Source organism: Erithacus rubecula (assembly GCF_903797595.1).
Source record: "Erithacus rubecula genome assembly, chromosome: Z".
Taxonomy (NCBI): domain Eukaryota; kingdom Metazoa; phylum Chordata; class Aves; order Passeriformes; family Muscicapidae; genus Erithacus; species Erithacus rubecula.
Genome location: NC_136661.1, coordinates 7,337,673 through 7,350,754, shown reverse-complemented (window position 1 = coordinate 7,350,754; position 13,082 = coordinate 7,337,673). Strand labels below are relative to the sequence as shown.

The window sequence follows — 13,082 nt, the reverse complement described above, 5'->3', positions numbered from 1 at the left end:
CATTTCTTCCTTTGACCTCATACTAACCCAGAGGCTGAGAGTGCTCACATCTAGACTGTTAAATTGGATACAAGACTTCCTTGTGTGGAAGATTTTCCTCCTGGGCAATAGAAAGAAAGCAGAGGTTTCTGCTATAGCTGGGATCCTTCATTTGCCTTGCCTTGCCTTTCATTTCTTAGCCTTTCCTCATCTTGCCTATGCCTTGCCTTGCCCCACTGCATTTTGGTTTTCTTCTGCAAGCATCATACATAACACCCCTGAGGTTACTGTTAGGATAGGTAGGTATCATTCTGTCTGTATCTCAGATGCAGCAGAAAGTAGTGACTGCAGTTCTGGTAGCTCCATTGACCCACCAGGGAAGAGTAAGTGCTGATGCTGGCTCAGTAAGAGGACCTTGAAAAGTTTGAGAGTAAGCTTCCCTACCAGTGAGCTACTAAAGAGTTCTACTTCATGTTTTTCTATTTTCTTCTTGGAAACTAAGAGGGGAAACTTCAGGGGAAGCATTAACTATGTCTGCAACTCCCAGTGGTGGCTGAGTCCTACAGAGCAACACGGGTGTCTCCAGGAGGCTGGCTCTGACAAGGCACAGCAGTGCCTTCAGATGGTCCTGGTACCAAGTGGTGGGTCCAATTCCAGCTGTCAACAGTGAAAATGAGTAAAGGGCAGGGCCATCACCAGCACACAGGAGCCAGCAGGGACCAAAGCACACGGTGCATAAAGGGCTCTCAGCACTTTGAATGGGGACACCACATAGCCCAAAGTTTGTCACATTGGCTGCACTTGTGGAGCAACATGTGCCTATTGTGTGCCCCAGAGTGCTCTTCAGTTCCTGAGCTACATCTAGCTCTAAGTATGCAAATAGTTGTGAGGGGGCAATGTTTGCAAAATGCACTCTACGGTCGCCATATGTTATTGAAAAAATTGAAATTGAGGTGGCATGGGTGGGGGGAAGTTAATTAAATCGTTAGAAAATAGCTACTAATGTTTGCATTACAGTCATTTAAACTCAGTACTTATGTGTCTTTCGTACTTCCTGCATCTGTTCAGATTTTCTCTATTTTGTTGTAAATGTATACAACACTTTGAGATAAGGCAGTTTTTTGTCTTTGACGGGAAGACTTTAAAAAGACAGTTAGCATTTTAGTGTCATTTTCTTCTTATTAACATAAAATAAAAACTGGTTTGCTGCATGGAGTTTCCAGGTCTTGCCAGAATTAAAGTAAGGATTCTACATGTGGACTGCTTCAACTTTTCAAGTTTTTTTCCATTCCACAATCATAGTCAGGGACCACATTTTTTCAGATTTGGTGTGTAGGGGAGGGCTGTGTTTTAACTGCACATGCAAGCTTCATTTTGCAACAATGCATGTATGCACAGTACTGAAAATAAGAGAGAAAAAAAGAAGTCTTTGTAGCAGAGAGCTTAAAGCATCCTGACATAGTGATGGCAGAAAGACAGACAGGCAAGAGCAATGAGATACTAGACAGCCTGAAGAATCAATGCCAGAGAGCCTGACAGTTTATTCTAGTTCTTGATTATAATGTGTTTTCTAGAACATAATTCATTTGCTCACAAAAAACCCCAACCCCCCCCCCCCCAAACCAAAAAACAAATAAATAAATAAACAAAAAACCCCTAAAAACCAAACCAAAACAAAAAAACCCACCAAACCCAAAACACCAATGATCATTTAACATTATGCTGCAAATAACTACTTCACAACTTTGCATGTAAGTTAGTCAGGAGAAATCAGCCTTTACCTTTTTATGAAAAATTAAAACAAGCAGGGGTGTCTAAAAACATTTTTCTCTTCACAGAAAAATGAAGTGAAGAGGAAAAGGAGAGCAAGATGCTATTGAATAGCTGCCCTTCAAATCACAAACCCTTGAAATAATCCCCTTTTTTCTTTCCACTCTGGCAACTGTGAAGTAGAGTTTGGCCAAAGATGACATGTTAAGGGAGAGATTAGGACCAGAGAAGGTATTTTAGGATACCTGATGCAGAGGTGTGACAGGGTGGCGAGGGAATAGCCTCCATGGAATGAGGATTTCACTGTTCTGTGATACTGAGTGGAGGAAGAAAATAGGACACAACTCTCAGCAGCCCATCGTATGTGGCTCTGGATGACACTGGTGATGACCCACAGATGGCCTTGGAGGGTACCATGAAATCAATCCCATGCCTGTGTCTTCCAGTGGGCTTCCAGTGGGCTCCCTGCAACTGCTGTTTTGAGGTATGGTCAGACCCACTGCCCACACTTTTGTGGGTCTGGGGTACATGGGTTCAGACAAAAGGACCAGGGATTGCACTAATATTGCAATATCCAGCTCAGATGAATATAATTCAGCTCAAATACTTATAATAAGTATCATCTGAGTGCTCATCTTCAAAAATCAGGCCTCTGGGGGTATTTCAGATTGAGCAAGACAGAAATACAAGTCACTTCAGAACCACTGCAAAAGTCCTGGTCAGGCACTTCAAAATTATAACTGTTCATCCTCATTTGTCACTTCTCCATTAAATCAGAAATCTTGAAGATTTTCACTTCTTTGCCTGCTGAAAGCAATGCAACAGGAAAAATGTGTGTGTGTGTGTGTTTAGAAACCATGTGAGCTTTTACACCTGCATGCAAAACAAAAAAAAGTATATTTTGCTACTACTTTAAACTATATAGCCACTTCCATTAAAAGTGGCATGCAAATAGCTTTCTCTTGTGTGCCATGGATTAGTCATACTTTTTTCCAAGGAAGATTATAAATAGTGTTTAGGAGGGAAACAGAGAGTATTTTGCAAATGAGTCCAGATGGAAAACTAACAGATGGCCTAGTGCTGTATTTTGTATGCACAGCTCTATATTTAAATAAAAAATTTTCATAATTAAGATGAAGGTCTGCAACAACACTAGCTACTTTTCCTGTGGCAGCATCATACATCATGTATCACAGGTATGAACTGCAGGCTTTTCATTAAATAGTGGTAATACATATACGTACACATATATACAATTCTTGCTACTCAGTTTATTTTAAAAAGAGGGGAATAAAATGTAATTCACAGAAATGAAAGAATAAGAAAAATAAAAACTTTTCATACAAACATATATCATATAGTAAAGACATCTAACACCATCTGCCCTTTTTCCACCCCCAAACTGAATGACCTGCCACCTTACTTGGAAGGGAAAGGAGAAGGATCACATTTGTTATATGTCTTCAGCCAAGAGCCATAACCCCAGTAAGATTTTCCTATTTCATTACCCAAGTGAAGTGGTGTTCTTGAATTTCAATAATTAGAAGACCTGGAGAAGATGAACTGCACATAAACTACACATATATTGTAATCTGAGAACAGAATCAAGAGAAGTGACTTACATGTTAGTGTCTTCCACAAAGTGGCAGTGCCTCTATGTAGGTGCCACTGCCAGAGCGTGGTGCTAAAGCAGGGGCTGTACCTTGCCCATGGTGTAACAGGTCAGGGGACACAGCAGGCAGAGTTGGGGCTCCTTTCTCAACAGGCAGCCCCAGCCTGTGCTCCCCAGCACCCACAGTGCTGATGCAGCCTGCAGACATGCCACAGTTGCATTCACGCCAAACAGCCTCTCATCTTCACATCTTCAGCGCTTTTCATGCCGCTTGTGAGGAGGTAAGAGGTGCTCGTTTCACAGTGGTCTGCAAGCAGGGCCCATTGTAGTCAGTGACAAGTTACACTTGGCTTTGGGCTACCCAGACCTCTGGAAGAGAAAAAACAGCTAAAAAGAGCTTCTACCTTTCTACTGTGCTCCCTGAGGTTTTCCTCAGTTGTCGAAAGCCAAAAGGCAACTGTAACTTTGTGGCAAGAGGAACTGCCTCTGTACAAGACAGAAATGCTACACAAATCTACCTGCTGGGAATTCTTTAGTATCAACAGGGTTCAATAAAGATTAGAGACATTAGGCTGCAAATCAGCAACTCACTGAGCTTACAAATCATTCACAGTGGTAGAAAATATGTGCTTTGTTATCAGATAGCCTCTTCTATTGCTCTCACAGTCATAACATTCAAGTGCCTTACACATTAAATACTGTGACTCATGACTGTCATCTGCCTCATTTTCCATCTTATCCTTCCCCCGTGGAGGGAATTTGATGTACAGCAGGGTGTCTTTTTTTCACACGTTTCTGTGTATACATTAGCAAAGGAAAGCCTGAAGCTGCATGCCCCGAGTTGGAGCAGAGCAAGGGATGTTTGTGGCAGTCATTTTCACCTGTGGGAAGACAAGGAATAGAGGTACAGGTTAGCTCCAGGGATGGCAAGCTTGCCCTTTTTGAGAAAAAAGCCTTTTTGAGGCAAAGACACCAAATTTAGAAATTTTTTATTCTTGATAAACCACTCTGAAAACAAACAGTTTTAAGGCATTCATGTTGATACTTGTAAAACCAAGTAAGATGCTGACTCCTTCCTAGGGAGTGCTGTTATAATCCTGTCAGACTCTGCTCCTTTGGAATTGCTGTGTAGGTTTGACATTTCTGGAAGTAAATCTGGAAGTGAAGGCTCTGTCATTAAATTCTTCCTCCCTGCTTTTCCTCATGTTGCAGCACTGATCAGTGGCTGCAGAGACATCTGCTGGTTGTTACAATTTTTAAGTATGTATTAATCATAAGGAAGACAGAAAACTTCTCAAATAATATTTAAATTCTTTCATAATTTTCTCCATTTCCTGAAATTTGTTGGATTCAGATTGGGCTGATTGATGTAAGGGAAGAGTAAGAACTAGAATAATCTGTTTCTATTATGAGATTTTGTAAGCCTTTAGACTTGCAGGAAATCTTGTTTGAACAATCAGAGTTAGGTTTGTTTAGACTCTTATGATGAGTCCCACATTCTACATGACATCCCCAAACACCTTACCTATGTACCAAATAGTATTTCATTTTTACTTTTCTATTGCAAGAGCAAATTTTTCAAAGTAAAGAATATTCTTTATCTATTGGTGTGCTATTTGGAAAAGACACCATGGTACCTTCTACTTAAATAATTTCCATGGCTTGCAGTGCTTTATGTGTGTGTTTGGGAAGATGGACTTCCAGTTCTTGCAATAAGAACTACTCACACACTGTCCTGCCCACCGCCCCCCTCTCCCTGCCACTGTCACTGCCAGAGTTCAAACCAATTTCACCTTATTTCCAATATCACCTAATTTACATAATTCTGAAGATCTTGTAATTCAAGTCACTGAAACACCAGTTTGATAATACAACAACATGCAATGTAATCTGAATTTTTAAGGCAGATGAATTTGACTGTGAATCAGTTCTGTGCAGAGGTTTGACTCTTCTGTGCTTAATTACACCTGTGCAAACATCCATTTGTTTATCATTGCCAAAAAACCCGTGTGAGCTATTTGCATTCCCAGAAACCACATTTCCATATCGAGCACTTCTCTGAGAATGAGCACATCTCAGCCATTAATTCAAATGCGACACACATAATAGTTAATATTTTCTTAGTTGAACATACCTGAATTTTCACCCTAGAGATCTAAAGAAACTATGTGGCTGTAAGTGTAGCAGACTTAAAAATCCAACTGCTTCTGAAGGATGAAAGAAAATTCATTTGTTTTCACTTGAGTTTGCTTTGCAAATATTTACTGTTCTCTGTTATTTTATGAGTTCCAGAAACCTTTAAGACCCTGCTATACACATTAGCCACTGATTATCCCCACAAGGAGAAGATGATGGGACATTTCCTCATGAAAATTTCTTCATCTGGGAAAGGACATACAACATGGACAACTGTGCAGTAGCGCTTTTACACAAGCCTTAGTTTTTGTTGTCATTTATAGAGATGGAGTTCATTTTCCCACAGATGCCCTCACAGTGCTGTGCTTTGCATTGGTGCCTACAAAGGTGTTGGTGACACTCCAGTGTTTTGGCTGCTGCTGAGCAGCTCTGCACAGCCTCCTGTCTCTCCACCATTCCACCCTCCCACCAGCAGCCTGGGTGGCAAATCTTGGCAGAGGACATAACCAGGACAGCTGACCCAAACTGACCAAAGGGGTATTCCATACCATATGATGCCAGCTCAGATATAAAAACAGCTAAGTATAGGAGGAGGAAGGGAGAGTATTGGTTATTTACAGTGCCTGCCTTCCAGAGCAACTGCAACATGTGCTGCACCCCTGCTTCCTGAGAAGTGGTCCACTGTTGATGGGAAGTACAGAATCAAATTGTTGTGGTTTCCCCTTTGTTTGAGTAAGCACCATTTTACTTTTGCCTTAGTAAACTGTCTTACCTTGACCTACGAGTTGTTTTCCATTTTATTTTGTCTCCCTTCCATGCCCAGATGACAAAGGCAGTGCTAGAGCAGTTTGGTGGGCACCTGGTATCCAGCCCGAGTCGACTCTCCACAGTCACATTTCATGGAAAGCTTGGAAATTAAAGGCAGGAGTTCAGAGCTGTAACTCCTGCATGTGAAAAAGGCCCAGAGTAAGCCCAAGGGCTCCACCAGTGGAGCAGTGCTGTGTCTGCAGAGAAGCACAAGGCAGGCACGGCAGACAGAGCCCAGCTGCCCCAGCCACCTGCAGCCCTGCTCACTCCCTGCTCCCGACAGCGTGCTGCACAGAGATGAACCCAGCTGGCATGGGGGCTTGGTGCTGTGATTTTACCACTTAGAGGTACAACCTTTGGATTCATGGGATCAAACAAGAGGGCACTCTGCTGAAGGCTACCAACATATCACATAATCACTGATAGCAAAGAAGAAAGGATATGTAGAAATATCTTAGTAATAAGGCATATAAGAAATTTGTGATGAGATTCATAATTGACTTAACTGTCATTAAACTGAAGAAGACAATATTATTGGCTGGATTAGATTAATCTCCTGTCCCAGAGTAGGTTTTTCCCCCCCAAAAAATCATAGATGATTCTATGATTCCATATACGCACAAGGTCTCTCAACAGCTCTGCAGAGATAATATACCAGCCCATTGCAGAGGTGACCTACCCAGGAGATGGGCTATGCCTGTCAGGTAAAAACAACAGATTTATCTTTTCCCCTGCCCAGTTTGTTTGTGTAAATATACCCTCTTCATGGCTGCAGAAGCAGCCTTTTCTGTGACTGCCATTGTGGATGAAATTACTCAAGACTTTTAATAGGACTCAATTTCAAAGGAAGTGGAGCTGTTAAGATCCAAACTTCAGGGGTATCTTTACCCTTGGCTAACATTTTTGTAACTTGTATGATCCTGGACTGGCTCTCCCAGAGCCAGCTGAAGCAGAGGTTAATAGCCATGAGGATATCTGTGCCCTGGGAACTTGGGTACCTCAGTCTTCAGACTAGACTTCTGTGACAGTTTTTTTTCTCAAGTACTGCTCAGACCAGGAGCTAGATTTAGATGCTTACCAAGTTAGATGAAAAACCATGTTTGGGAAATGTGCTGGGGTATTGTAAATCCCCATCGCTGATTAATAGAAGGGAGGAATTACCGGTTAGTAGCATTTCCCCAGCTAAATTCAGAAATGGCTGTTTTAGGGCAGGTGTTCAATTAGTCTGGCAGAGACTGTCTGCTGCCAACAAACCCTTCAGGTGGAAAACTGTTGGTGTGACAAATGAATATGCAAAGGAAAGGTTGAGGACAGCTGCAGATTTTAGAGTAGTGACCCCAACACTAATGCACAGATGGAAGCAGCCACAGAGAGGCAGAGAGACCAGATGCAGCAAGTTTAATCACGGAGAGATGCAAGGCGCAGGTGAAAAAAACATTTCTTTCTTTTTAACCTTGAGATGTTCTTTCTCAAAGCATTTCTCAGCTGCTTCAGTTCACAAATAATGAAATGGTCATTTTCAGGCATGATCCTTTTCCTGGAATTCTTCAATGGAAAAAAATTTCTGTAGCTACTAAACCTGGAGTAGTGGCCTTTATCTGGAAAGATGATGAAAATGAGGGTAAGAGGGGAATTGTTTTGTGACTTGAAGCAAACTGTAGAGTTCTGAAGCATGTGTCTCACTCCATTTTCTTTAAGCCCTGACCAGGTCTCATTGTCCATTTAAGATAGCAAATCTGCCATGATGTTCATCGTGTCTTGTGAGGAGAATTTTGATTACACACAGAGCCTGCTTGCTGCTTCTCTTCCCTAAAGAGATTGTTTCACAGTACAACATGTAACACAGATGTTAGGGGAACCATGAGGCTACTGCCTTTTGTTAGTATACCCAAGTGTGAATATTTACAACATCTGTTCTCTGTCTAATGTGACATCCTTTAGCTTATGAGGGAAAACACAACAAGATTTTTAACAGGTTTTTTAACTTCCTTTAAAATATGGCTCTATCTGGATAACTGTTTCAGAAACTGAAGTCAACTTCCTGTCTCCATCAGGAATTTATGTGAGAATACGTGATAGTGTGCATTTGTCAAGGTTAGGTAAGGTGAGGTGAAGGCTTCCTATCCTGGCCTATGGGGAGGGTTGTACTTTTGCAGTGAGCAGGACTGCCTGTAATCTTGCAGCTGACCTAAAACTCACCAAGGTTGGATCCTGTTTATGCCTACTGCAGCTGTTTCCAGTCCAGTACACCGAAGGGCATTGGCTGGTGTTGGAGGCACAGGCCACTAAGGCAAGCAGGTTTGAAAAACATTCTCCCTCCTGGTACACTGTAGTGGGAGCCTGTGAAAACAGGTGAGGTCAAGGTAGAGGAAAAGACACACTTGGAAGCAGTAAACTGTTTGTCTGCTGAGTGATTTGTGGCTGTCATGCTCCTTGGCTTTGCTTGTGGACTGGAGGGCTGGAGTCTGTTCACAGTGTTCATGGTCAGTGCATGGATTTGAACGGAATTTGATGTACAAGCCTATTCTTTGCAGAAAGGTAAATGCTCTTGATAAGAGGATTTATGCCTTAAAGTGTTCTGTTGCCCCTCAGACACTGCTTACAATGGAAACTCAGTGTCATATCCTTAGCAAGCAAGTCAGTGAGACTGAAACTGCCACAGCTGTGAGGATAAATGCTGGCTAAGTCCAGCATTTCTAAATGCTCTAAAATTATATGGCATACAAAATTAAGCACAGGATAATCTGTGCATCAAGCATTTTCCCTTGTTTGACAAGGATGCAGTGAATATCCAAGACAGTGCAGCTAGGGTTTTATCACAGGCTATGATACAAATGGAACAAACTTCAGCAGAGGACTGAGCTGTTTTGTTTCCTGAAGTTGAACAATGGATCAGTGGAAATGTGACAGGCATACTGCAGCCAAGAAATGAGGGTTCCAGAGGAAACTTCTTTTGTGATGTACTTTACAAATCTTCTTCAGATTCTTAGAGCAGAACAAACATTCTCTCCTGTTGTGATGGGAGAAAATAAATTCCCTGAATTAGGTCCTGAAGTCCATTTTCCTTAGTGTTTGGAAACCTGCCTGAGGAAAACTAAGTGAAAATGGGCTAATAGGACAGCAGGATTTTAATCAAGTTTCAATAAGGCAATGTTGAGGATCATCATAACTATCTGAAAAGATTCTTGCCTACCTTGGGCTGGGACAGACAGCTAAATGAATGGCACTGGCATCAGAAGTCATGTCCTGTTTCCAAGTCCTCAGGGAATGCATAAACACAGGCTTGCATGTTGTGTGAGAAAGTGCACTCCTGGGCTGCTGACTTCAGGCTCCACAAAGAGCACCAGGCTCGGCACAGGACTCAGCTGGTGTGACTCAGGCTGCCCTCTTGACTGAGGCTGCTATTGCCCCCTCGTCCTCTGGGGCTGTGCTCTCACAGCCTGGCTGGCAGGGGCAGCCTCAGAAGGCTGTTTTGTTAGCCCAACCCCCTCCTCCTATTTTGTGGTAAGTTGGCTGGCTACTCAGCAAGAGTTACAGGGCAGTATTTCTGTGAAATAATACTGCTCTAAGGATACCACATTTTATTCTTGCTTCAAGCCACATTTTCAGTATTGCGTTTGATGCCCACAGCTCCACCACATGCCTGAAGGAATCCCTGTCCTGACCTCCTTTGTAGTGTAAGGCTATGGGGAACAGACACATAGCATACTGAATAAAGTTCCTGATGGCTAACACCTTGGCAAGGTTACTGGACCCCCCAGTGTTCTGCAGTTACAGAAATGCAAAGAATTGCACAGCTTATTGTGGGGCTTTTTTTTTGGCTCTGCTTCTGCAATAGATGTATAATTGAAAAATATTGCTGGTGTATTAGATAATTACAGCTCTCTGCCATAAGGTATCTTAAGGTTGTCCAGGTATATGAGATAGACATCACAGATAATCTTTCTACAGACAGCTCTTAAATCGGGTCTGCAGAAATAGTTTTTGAAGTCCTGTGACATAGCAGGGTGGTGGAGTTTATAACAGGTAGAGACAAAATAGACAGGAGATAGCTGTTACTATTACTTTGTTAGAGTATGCTGGGATGCACACTTTTTAAAATCTGTCATTTTTTGTTCTTCTTAGACTTGATCTTCCAATCTGCAATAAAAAAATGGAGATGGTAGTTATTCCTGCCTTGGGCAGCATTGCCTCTCTCTGGGCCACGTGCTACAGGAGAAGAAGATGAGCACCAGCTCTGTGTTCCCCAATTTCCCCCTGTTCCCACACAATGCATTAGGAAGGAGCACAGCTGCCTGCAAAGCACTATTATTTCCATGCTGCAATCAACAAGGTCGTTTGAAGAAAAAAACAGTCTCCACTGGCTTCCTATTGTTCCCTGGGTCTTTGCTTTGCAGGTTACTTCATGATTCTGTGGTGTTTCTTGACAAAATATACTAAACAGCTTAATAAGGAGCAGCCAGGACCTCCTTTTCTGAAGGTTTTTATTCCTATTCTTGCAGTAGAGGTCTCACAGTTATCAAAGGGTTGCTCTCCCCACTGTCCCTGAAAGTTAGTGCACTGCAGCATCATTATAATGTGGTCTGTATCTTAGGGCAGGAGATGCTGACAAGAACGTCAGCTACAGGGAAAGCAATGAAAGGACAATATCCTGTTCAAAATTAGGCTTGTTTGTACAACATAGGGGAAAAAAACCCACTAAAAACATAGTAAGCACAGCTGGTGCTAAATCACTCTTGTGTGTGTCTTTTTCTTGTGGAAACTACTCTTTTTTATTGAGCCACAGTGCAGTCACACTGTGCACTGCTCTGCCCTTCTCCTCGTACAGCACACGTGTTCCAAGCCCTTACTGTGCAGAACAGAGACAGAGCTGACCTCCTCCTTCTGTCTTCCTGCAGTGCTTTGGCTTTCCTTGGGTTTGAGACTTTTTCCTTCTTTTCTTCCCCCTCTTCTTATATTTCCAACAGCGAACTCTGCCTCGAAATCCCTAAGTTTCAGCTTCCTCAGCTGATTGTTCCTTTTAACATTATTTTCTCTGCAGAAAGGGTTGAATTCTGTTTTTCATGTTCTCAAGACTTCTGCCATTTCATCTTTTTTCCAAGGCTCACATAGCTCTTCTCTGCTCATCCTTCCCCTTTGTTCTCTTTCAACATTCTTCCACTGAAGAGGAGTGACTCTGACCTTCTCTCCATCTCTCTGTCTCACCACTTTTATTCCCTTCCCAACATCAGCTCTAAAACATATTGACTGAACCAGGTGTCTCTTTTTTTATTTTTTTATTTTTTTTTAATCTAGCCACCTATACAGAGAAATCCAACAGAGATAAAATCATCCTGGTTGTTTTCTCCTCATCCTGCTCTTACTTTTCCTGAGTTAGGTAAAAACTGTATAACATCCTGCCTCAACTGAAAAAGGCTTTTATTCTGAAGGAGAAAAGTGCATGGAAGCTTGTGCAACAGGCTGAGCCCAGAGATGTGGAAGACAATCAAGTCTTTAAAGACATAAAATGTTTGAGCCAATCTGATCATAGCTTTTGATTTCTGGGCCTTTTCCATTCATTTCTTTCTTATTTTAATTAGGGTTTATTCTGTGTTTGTTGTTTTTTTGGAGGGGGAGACCTGTTTGATTTCGGTGTTGTGGAGGTTGTTTTGTTGTGTTTTTGCGGAGCTGTTGTTGGGGAGGGGGTTGTGTGGGTTGGTTTGGGTTTCTTGTGGGTTTTTGTCTTTTTTTTTTGTTGTTTTGTTTTTTGTTTTGTTTTGTTTTGTTTTGTTTTGTTTTGTTTTGTTTTGTTTTGTTTTGTTTTTGAGAGCCAGGCTCTCTGCTGTGGGACTCAGGAGGGAGAGTTTTTACATTCTCCATCTCAGGAGCAGCTCCTGCTGTTTTTTGGCAAGTACCTGTCCTCCAAACCAGGACACTAAGTAATAAAGAAATGTTGAAAATCTACCTTTATAGGGAAAGAAAAATTCTGATCACATCTGTGCTAGCTCTCAAAAGCAAAGTAGCAATAGTGAAACAAAATTATTTTTTAACACCCTCTTTCTTTTTCATGTATTAATCAGCAAGTTTATAAATGAGGCATTGGGCTTTGCAAAAGGCATTTCAAAATTGTTTTCCTCCCTCCTTTATCACATACTTCAAAATTGAACAAATTATAACAAGCAAACTACTCAGTGACTTTGAAGCAGTCTTTTCTTCAGTTTGTAAATAATGAATACACTGGTTTACATTTTGACATATTGTTTTGTTCGTAAGGTTTTGAAATACATTTTGAAGCCATATATAAATTCGTAATTTGCCCACAAAGAATTTGTTTCAACTGTCTGTTGGTTGATTATCCCTTACTAGTGGATGAGCAGCAAAAAATACAGGAAAATAATTTATTTTCATAGTCAGAAAGCAGGAAATTATAACAAACCAGTCTCAGCACTGTGAAATATTGAAGTACTAATAAATACAGCCACAAAAGGCCACTTCCAAAAAATTTTAATCTATGTACGAAAGTTAATTTAATAGAATCACTGGATAATTTAAGAACATGCTCAACAATAATTATGCTTTCTTTTTTTTTTCACCCTGCTTTAGTCTACATGACATTCTCTTTGATCTGCTGCCCATCTCTGCTGGCCCTCCCTTGTTTATTGTAAAGCAAACTTCGCAGGATGGTGTTCTTGGACAGAACACAGAAAAAGTCTTCTTTGTATAATGAAAACACTGTGAGGGAGTCTTTTATTGGATTGGCATGTTGTTGTTTTTGCTGCTTGAATGGCAGATTTACAGG

The 13,082-nt window shown here is 41.5% G+C and overlaps 1 long non-coding RNA gene across 1 annotated transcript; it reads right to left on the bottom strand.

The window, feature by feature from the left end:
* Positions 1-4,140: 4,140 nt before the first annotated feature.
* LOC306814298 lies at positions 4,141-8,640 on the bottom strand. The gene is made up of 4 exons (XR_013777137.1): positions 8,504-8,640; positions 6,270-6,441; positions 5,496-5,568; positions 4,141-4,242 (listed from the first exon to the last, which is right to left on the bottom strand). It is a non-coding gene; the product is annotated as an uncharacterized lncRNA (long non-coding RNA).
* Between the last annotated feature and the right edge of the window lie 4,442 nt (positions 8,641-13,082).